The sequence below is a fragment of the Pundamilia nyererei genome, unplaced genomic scaffold (genome assembly GCF_000239375.1).
Source record: "Pundamilia nyererei isolate P.nyererei 1_Seehausen unplaced genomic scaffold, PunNye1.0 scaffold00068, whole genome shotgun sequence".
NCBI classification, from domain to species: Eukaryota; Metazoa; Chordata; class Actinopteri; order Cichliformes; family Cichlidae; genus Pundamilia; species Pundamilia nyererei.
The window spans coordinates 135,239-144,721 of NW_005187469.1; the positions used below are offsets into that span (position 1 = coordinate 135,239).

At 38.0% G+C, this 9,483-nt stretch overlaps 1 long non-coding RNA gene across 3 annotated transcripts; it reads right to left on the bottom strand.

Annotated features, from left to right (window-relative positions):
• Positions 1 to 383: 383 nt before the first annotated feature.
• On the bottom strand, positions 384 to 2,929 carry LOC102211033 (uncharacterized). 3 transcript variants are annotated; one of them, XR_001290413.1, is made up of 5 exons: positions 2,832 to 2,929; positions 1,366 to 1,401; positions 1,199 to 1,246; positions 752 to 1,066; positions 384 to 709 (listed from the first exon to the last, which is right to left on the bottom strand). It is a non-coding gene; the product is annotated as an uncharacterized LOC102211033 (long non-coding RNA). The 3 variants fall into 3 exon arrangements; XR_001290414.1 differs by adding an exon at positions 2,121 to 2,153 and having other exon boundaries at positions 384 to 1,066; XR_311819.2 differs by having other exon boundaries at positions 384 to 1,066.
• Between the last annotated feature and the right edge of the window lie 6,554 nt (positions 2,930 to 9,483).

A 9,483-nucleotide genomic window follows, 5' to 3' on the forward strand; every position in this document is an offset into this window, starting at 1 on the left:
CCAGTGGTTACAAAAAGGATATGAACTTTCCTACATCAAACTGTTCCCAGTCAGTTAAGAGGAGTATGACTTAAACTTAAAGAGATACGACAATTGGAAAAAACACACAAAAAAGCAAACTCCTGAACAAAAACACTTAAAAAATAGCAACAAATCCTAGAGGGAAAAAAACAACTGTTCCTTGTGAAATAATAATAACAGTTGATAGTTTGTCAGAACAACATTCAAGGCAGTGAAATGTTGCTCTGACAAACATCCAGTGTTTTCAGCAATTCAGTGCCAAACAGTCCTACATATCTCATCTCATTGTCTATGTGACATAAACATATTTTATAAAACAATATATTTATATAGCTTACACTTGGAAAACTTTGGAACTGTACGAGGTGATTTTTTATTTTTGATGGGATTTGCTAACAGTAAGAGTAATTGTTGCTAACTTTTGGCACATTTACACTGCTCAGACAAATTACTGAATTACATGGATCAGTGGAAAAGATCAGGTCAGCTAACCTCAGTTAGAGCCACTTAACACACACAGACACACACACGTATATATATATATATACTGTTCATACAGGAAGATATAAAAACTTGCCGCTATCCCCAAAACGTGATTTATTATTCCCCTTACAACCCTGACAGAACATAAGAAGAGGAAGAAATGCTGCTCCTGATTGGCTGCCAAAGGCTACAGTTTCTACATGAACTCAATAAAGTTGTATTGTTTATGTATAAACATTTCCTCAACCAAACAACTCTTACAAAACATCTTGGTGATGTTCCACTTTGAGCCTTGTTTTAAAGTCCCTTGGCCTGTAACATCCCCCTCTCTTATAGTTGATCTTGGCTTGATTCAGCGAGGATGTTGGTTTAAGCTCAAGACCTGCTTGTTTAAATGCAGAGCTTATGTGAATAAAGATCTTACAGCTTGTCTGCTAAATCACAGTAATATAGGTTATTCCTGGTTACACAAAAGGAAAGTACAGAGACAGACTGCAGTTAGCAAACAAGGGAGTCTTGGCAGTAGATTATTACAGTATATTCATCTGGTACAAGGTGCCTCCTGCAGAGAGAGAGAGAGAGAGAGTGTTTAGACTTTTGATACTTTATGTTCTCATCCTTATCTATAAAGTGATATATGCCTGCCTGTAAACACAGAAGCAAAGTCCAAGTAGAGATTTTGAGTTTTTCTTACCTCAGGACTGGTCTTGATTGATTGGTTCATCTTCGTGAGAGTTATAACCTGCCAAAAGATTTAACATTAAAATCTGAATGAAATCCTACGGTTTGATAATTAAAGCTGTAATAACACAAAGTGTTATTAGTTAAACACAGACAGTCAGACTGATGTGATTTACGTACCTTCCTCAACATCTGTAGGAGCCGCATCACGACGATCTAGAAAAAATGATAACACTGTATAAGATTTGACTGTGTTTTACAATGAATGATTTGACAGCTAATGATAGATATAAAACCATAACCATGTTAAACAAGATCATGCCATGCAAGCATAGAGGGAAACCCAGCAGTAACTATCTGACCCAGGAGTAATGTGACCAAAGCAAATAAATAAATAATTCTCAAAGGAAAGGATGTTTAGTGTAATAACGTGGTTTAGTGGGACAAGTGAGAGGAAACTGATGGTTATTCAGTCCAGTAACAATATAGATCCTTGTTTAATGACCAGCATATGATTCAAGTGGATTTGTGAACCTTAATCCAAAAGTTGTTGTTAAATGTTTTGTTTGAACCTTCTGTGGAGAATGTAGCCATTTTTATCTCAAAAATATTCCTTCAAATATTTCAAATATTTACAGCTGAAATAACAATGTGCAATAATAATGTCTAATAATAATATCCAAACTATCAAAATGACCAAAAGATTTAGAAAACTTAGTTCTATAGACAAATAAACTTAAAAATAAAAAAAAAACCCAGCAAACAGCGCTTTTTAATATTTCATCAGTTCTCAGATTCAGGTAGATTAAAAAGCCGATAGAAGGATAAATAGAACCTCTCCAAATCTCTACAGACACAGCAAGTGTTCATCCTTTATAGCAAGTTAGAAAGGAGAAACAAAAGAGCAGTAATAATATGTCCAAAAATGGACGTACCCATAAGGGGTGCTGTAGAGTTCCTCCGAGCCTCTGTCAAAAAAATGTCACAGCAGTGAGTTCTCCCTGCAGATATCTTTCGCTGTATTTCATCATCTATCTGATGTTTAATAATGGAAAGTATTTTAGACTGCTGTTTGAACTTGTTCAGTTTTTAAAAGGCACATTTAAACCAGCACAACAATGATGGGAGTGTGTTTTTCCATTCTGAATTACATGGCCTCGAGCATTACAGGTTTTTCTGCTTCACGTTAGCATCATGCTGCACGTTTTTTCCTTTCAGCTTGTATTGTTTACAGGAAGCAGGTGATGAACTCTCACATGGCATGGAAGAATGCTGGAGCTCAAATATCGTATTAAAAACTTTAATCAGTTTCTGAATCTAGTCAAACTAATCGCACCACTGCTGTAATTGTACATTGATAATACAGTCACTGCTCACCAGTAGGGCTGCATGATTATGATCTTTTCTTTTGTTCAATACTAAGAATATTTACAGTTATTCACAGCTATTCATAACTCTGAGTTCCACATGCAGAAATTTGATTAATTATATAGCCTTATTAAAAATATTCAAATATGAACGACTTTAGATATTTAAATTTATTTCTCTATGTCTCATTTGTCTTTACTCACAAATATTTTATTATTTAATCACATACAGTTCATCAAGTCATTTTACCGTAATTTAAAAAAAAACAAATTACTCACTTTGAGATCGCCTTTTGTACAACAACAGCAACAGCAACCCTATGATCAGCGAGCCGATAACCACCAAAGGAGCAACTACTTTGGAGGTATAAGCTGGTGAAGTGAGCCCACCTTTAAAAGTACAGAGAGTACACGTTAGATTCATTCATTCTTACATTCACTTACAACAGACACAGGAGTCAGTACAAATTGAACATTTGCTTCATGTTAAAACACTAAACTTGCAGAAGCAGAGAGTAAACAAGAACAACATAGAGGGTAATATTTGCATTATTGCTACCGTGTGACAGATGACAGAACTACAGATAATGATCTGAGTGGCTGGATAGTTGCCAAGAAAACCTGATAATAAGTTTGCATTTTCAAATTTCATCTTTAAGTTACATTTTCCATGACAAACGAAGCATCACCCAGACTGTTTTAAGTTTTGAATTTTTTGGTAAGGAACATATTGCAAACTGTTTATTACTGAAGAGTGTAAAAAAAACTACAGCACAGACAGTCTTTCATTTTTGTTATACATAAAATAAAAAAACATAAAATATCTATGAAATCATCTAAATGTGAATCACAACTCTATTTTTGCTAATTACTCTGTGGAGCTCCTATTTTATTATGGTTTGACATTTACAGGATTTTTTTTTTAATATGTAAATATTACCTACACACTTTAGTGCTTAGAGGTTTCTAATTCAGCCCCCATTAAATCTCCCATATGCACAAACAATAAAGTGTTTAATGGTTACATAAATTGCATATACACTTTTGGGGGTGGGGTGGGGGGGTCGGGCTGGTTCAGATTTAAATTCTCTCTGATTCCACTTTGGCTGAAATTACTAAACAGTATTGTGAGCAGTAAGATGGTGCCAGCAGGCATAACAACTATCATGTGTGGTGTGTCATAAACTATACCTGGAGATTCTCTGGCTGATGGTGGTATGTTGGTATCAAATGTTTTCTCATCCTCTTTGCCTCCACTGGCATTGAACACAGCGCAGATGTACTTTGAGAAAGTGGATCCTCCCAACAAAGACAGTCTGCTTGTGAGTTGAAACAAACCATCGTCTGACTGTTTTGCCTCCATTTTAGCGCTTTTTGTCCACTCATGTTTCTCTTCATCAAACCAGCGAATTGTTCCCTGTGGGTAGCCTCCACGAGACTCACAGACCAGGGTACTGTCTTTATTTGGGACAATTTTCTGGGGGATGGAGTATAGAGTCGAGATACTGTATTTGGCTGCAGAGACGAAATGGAAAGCACAATCACTGAGCTGAACATTGCACCTTGATGTCAAATAAAATTACCTCAATTAAGTATCTTAAGATGTGATAATCATAATAGTTGACATGCATTAAGAAGTTACAAGTCAAACAGTACAAGCTGCTTAAGTAAATGGCTGCAAGTACTTGTGCAACTGGAATTTCTAGATGTCTTTGCTGTCACAATGAAACTGAAAGTAAGCAGACAAGCCTAGAGTTGCTCAAGGGGAATACCAATCTGATTGGCCTGGAAAGTCCCCACATCTCTAGACAATCTTGATTGCTTACAAGGTGTTTAAAAAATGTAAAAACATCCTTGATTTAAAAATATAAAAATGTTTCAGTTTTACCTTGGACTTTAAGGTTAGTGACCATGCTGTCATCACCACTGTCTGTGATCACTATGCACTTGTAATCTCCTTCGTCTGCCACTGTAGTGTTGGTGATGAGCAGAGATACATTCATGTTCTTCTCTTTCCATGATGGTTCAGCAAACCTGTAGCCTCGCTTTGGCTGGTCCAATTTCCCTCTATTAAAACCCAACACGAGATCACCTTCGTCTTCTGGAGAGGTCAGTTTTTTCCAAGCAACCATACGAATATTTGGATCAGTTACGTCTGATGATGTTTTGACGACACACTCCAGCAGTGACTGTTGGCCATAGTGTCCCACATTTTCAGCTTTGCATTCCACTTTTATAAATCCTGTAGAAAAGAAATCAAAATTAGATTTGAGGTCACATGAACACCAAACACCACTCCATGCTTAAAGTTCTCTATGAACAAACTTACCACTCTTAACTGCACAGATGCAGAGGACAGGGAAAATGAATACAATGATTCCACTGGAGGCCATGTTTCTTTACCTGAAAAGACAGTTAAAATTGACAGTTATTACGTGGCGATCAGTGTATACCTGTTTTATGTCACAGGGATCTGCTTCTATGAATCAAACGGTGAGATGCAAAACACATTTAAGTGTAACAAAGTCCTGAGAAGATGCAGCCCATCAGGTTGGGGTGGTGTGTGTGTGTTCATTATCCCACTCAGCAAAAGTATTTCTGGGGGAAATTCCTGCACAAAAACAGGAGTATGCAATTTTTACAAGCGAAAAAAAAATTAATGTTAATGTTTCTCTCCTGCCTATGTAATATTATTGTTCATTTAGAGAATGATGACTGAACTTAACGGTAGAGAAATGCATAGCACTGAACAAGGGAAAAGCAGTCTGTAGGGCCCAGAGTCTGCTTGTTTGAAGGCATTCATTTGGTATGTTACTAAATAAGTTTTGTTAGTGGGCAAAAGACAGACGGACTGGTCTTTAAAACTATATAAAGTTTTTGTGCCCACTCAGTATGATTGCTCATGCTTGGTTTCTTTCTTTATGCCACATGTATCACATGTTTTCACTTTTGTTCACAGGAGCCACACTCTACGCTGGCTGTGAGAATGAAAAAGAAAAGGTCACCAGAGGTTATGCAAACGCAGCGACAGGAGGTGGACGTGTCCACAGTTTTATCATGACTGGGAAGATGGGCCTAGCTTAGTGTTTACATTGGCGTAATGGAGTTAAATTCATTTTATTACCAAGCTGTTACTCATCAATCCAAAAAATCTGACACTTTGTAAAAAGGAGTTTCTGCAAAATGAGCTCATTTGTCAGGTTTTCTTTTATATTAAACACTCCTAGCTCATTAAAACTTTAAGCTACCCAGATTAAAACAAAATAAAAAAATTATGTACATTTATGTGTTTTTGAAAAGAAAGTTAGATTGGTATGTCATCTTAATTTAAAAACAGAAAACTAAACTTTCCTTCCAGCATAGGATATTAGCACACGTTTATTTATTTATTTTTATATATAAATGGCTTCATGGGAACCAGGATTTACTGAAAAATAGGCTCAGTGCTGTAGAATGACCACTCGATAGCTTTCTTGTGATGCTGCTTTATTGAGCGTATATCCAGCATGGGTTATTACAGCACAACAACGGGTGTAGAACTGCCACGGACAGCCCTGCCGCAAAGCCTGTCAGGGTGGCGTAAAGCCGCAATGCCCACCCGCTCAACACAGGCAACACAGTACATGACAAGTGCCACATGTTTTTGTAACTAAACATTGCAATTTTATAGACAAAAACAACTTGTTGTTTTTCTACAGACTTTCAGTGTTGTGCACCATGCTCCTGACATTTATATTGCATGACTTATACCAGGCAAATTTCTAGTATCAAAAACTTCTCTTATATTGACCCTTTAAAAAAAATTTAAAAAAATAGGATACTGATGATCTTAGATTTAACATCCATTTCTGACACTGGATGAGAGATGGGCAGACCCTGGACAGGTCACCAATCTATTGCAGGGCTAATCAAACATACATGACTTTGGATTGTTGGAGGAAGCTGGAGTACCCGGAGAGAACCGGCACAAGCATAGAAAACATGCAAATCTACAGAGAAAGGATCCAGTCAGCTGATGGATTCAAACTTGTAACCCTTGTGCCAACTATTGTGCCATTTCATCTTCCTCTTTCAAATATGGAATTAAATGGTTTGCAAATTTAATTCTGATATAATGTCCATTCATTTATTTTCTGCGGCCCGTTCGGTGGGTTGCATTTTTTAATGGGTCTATAAATGAGGAGTCATACTGAAAGAGAAAGTGTCCAGTTAGTTTTTCTTTTTATTTCAGCTGAAACTGTGCCACATATTATGACCACTGCAACTAAAAGAGCAAAAGAATATAAATCAATGTGTCATTTTCTGTGGTTTTCTTCCATCCAAAGTGTTATAGTGTCATGGATCACAAGTTACAGAGGAGTCAGCTCAGCTGCCGCCTCTGCTCCTTGGTTTGCCTGTCTTTTTGTTTATGTTCTGTTTTTTCTGTATGCATGATTAATCTACTTCATATACACTTCACAAAATTCAAGTGCAATGCATTACAATTTTGTACAGAAATGCTTTTTTAATTCTGAAAGCAGTTATGGCTGTGCAGCAGAGTAACAATTTCTTGAGTGCAGCTGAGAGACATCTGCAGGCTCCAGATGAGCATTAATTAACTTCTCCACATCCTGTTCATGCAACTGAGACAACAGGTCAAAATGAAGTTTGCAAAATGTCACGAAGCCCGAGGTCACAGAATGCAGGATACAGAAATATTGATATGATCCTGATGTGTGCGCTTATTTTCTTTCCCTTCCTTCGGACGATACTGCCCTGAGAGTCTGGCCCGTTTGTACGATATCTGTATTGACACTGCTGTGTCAGTATATTATTCAGGCCCCTCACGTTGCCAGTTGTTTCCGTTCTTTTTGGCTTGTTTTGCCTCTTGTAGCTAGATAAGTTACAGAACAGACCAAGAGAAATTGTGGGGGGTGAGAGCAGGGAGATGACATGAAGAAAGGCAACAGGCAACAACAAATGATCAAGACAAAGTTTTTGGATTTCATTCAACTATTTTTTCCATGAACCTGTGACCGAGACAACACGTCCACACACTAATGTTAGCCCAATGTTTGTGTCAACTGTCAACCCACAACCTCGTTCTGCAGCTTCTCTCTCACAGACATATATGTACTTAGACTTATATTTAGCGCACAGGTATAGTCTAACTCTCACTCCAGGTCAGCACATTATGACTCTGTCTCACTGTGTGTATTTACTGCCGTCACAGTTTCATGATTCATGCTCACAGCACAAAAAGAAGCATTTCTCTTACATGAATAATGAGAGGCGCGTTTAGTGGTTTATAGGCGCTGATTAAACGGGACTGCAGCTTCTGGCTCAAAACCGCACTGCAGTTTTTTGAACACACACACACACACAGTCAGAAACAGACCACACTGTTCTCTGGCTGTTCACAGGCTGTACACTAACTAAGCTTGATCCACAACAAAAACTCCTAATGCACAGACAGAAGCACTATCGTGGGACAGACGCCAGTTTGTTTGAATAGAGAATTTGAATGTAACCCGAGAACAGCGACAACAAACCAGCGAATAGTCCTTCCAAACTGGAACTTTGAACTTTGAACACGTTACCTGTACATATTTTCTCTCTCTCTCAACACACACACACACACACACACACACACACACACACACACACACACACACACACACACACACACGTATATGTGTCCACATTCACAGGACAGGGTCACGGACATAAGTCACAGTCAACAGACTGTTGCTGGTGTCGCTGTTCTCAGAAAGAACAGGTCACGCGCACACACCACACACCATATACGAAACCAACAAAACAGCTTAATAATTTATATGTATATTATATTACAATTATAAAGAGATTTTCAAGCAAGAATTTATCAGCCTACAGTCCTCAGCTCTTGAATGGCTTTTGAACGCGGATAACTCGGTCGGCCGCGTTTCTCCACGTCGACTGAGCGTAATACACAAACCCGTAGGTTTCGGTTGCCTGCATCTGTTATACACCGAGGAGACATATAAGTCGTAAAGGCCGCACTAATATAAATGACCGCAAATGATCGATCAAGTTCAACTTACATTACACGCTCCTCTTCACCGGAGATGTGATGCCTGGACTGGGTTGTACAGTCTTAACTGGCTTTTTAACTTTCACTTTCATTCTGAGTCAGAAAAAAAGGACAACCCACTGGCTTTCCGTCGCCTCTTGTTTTACAAGGAGCAGACATTTATTTTGTTAAATAAAGAATTCTAATGTATTGTCAGCAACGTTAACAGGAGGCATTAGCACTGGATGAGCTTCAATCCACAGAAAAATGTTCGAATTTGGGCATTTTAGCAAAATGAAAGCTTTTTCATTCATCTTTTTTGTACAGGCCTAGATGAAAAGGATAATTACAGAACACTTTTTATTTAGAGTATAGCATCAAGTTAGTTAAATATCTGAGATATTGTTCTGGTCAGTTAATGAAATTACATTATCTTACAGAAGTGAGTACAGCCTTTACATTTTTTGAGTAACTTTGAGGTCACCTTAAAATACCTCAACATACAGCCATTAATGTCTAAACTGCTGGCAACAAAAGTGAATACACCCTTAAGTTAAAATGTCCAAACTGTGCCCAAAGTGTCAATATTTTGTGTGGCCACCATTATTTTCCAACACTGCCTTAACTGTGTTGGGCATGGAGTTCACTAGAGCGTCACAAGGTGCCACTGGAATCCTCTTCCACTCCTTCATGATGGCATCATTGTGCAGGTGGATGTTAGAGACCTTGCGCTCCTCCATCTTCCATTTGAGGATGCCCCATAGATGCTCAATAGGCTTTAAGTGTGGAGACACACCCCTGATACCATCTGAACCAAATAAGTTTATCTTGGTCTCATCAGACCACAGGTAATCCATGTCCTTGTTTTCAGCAAACTGCGGACTGTCTTGTGCATTATCT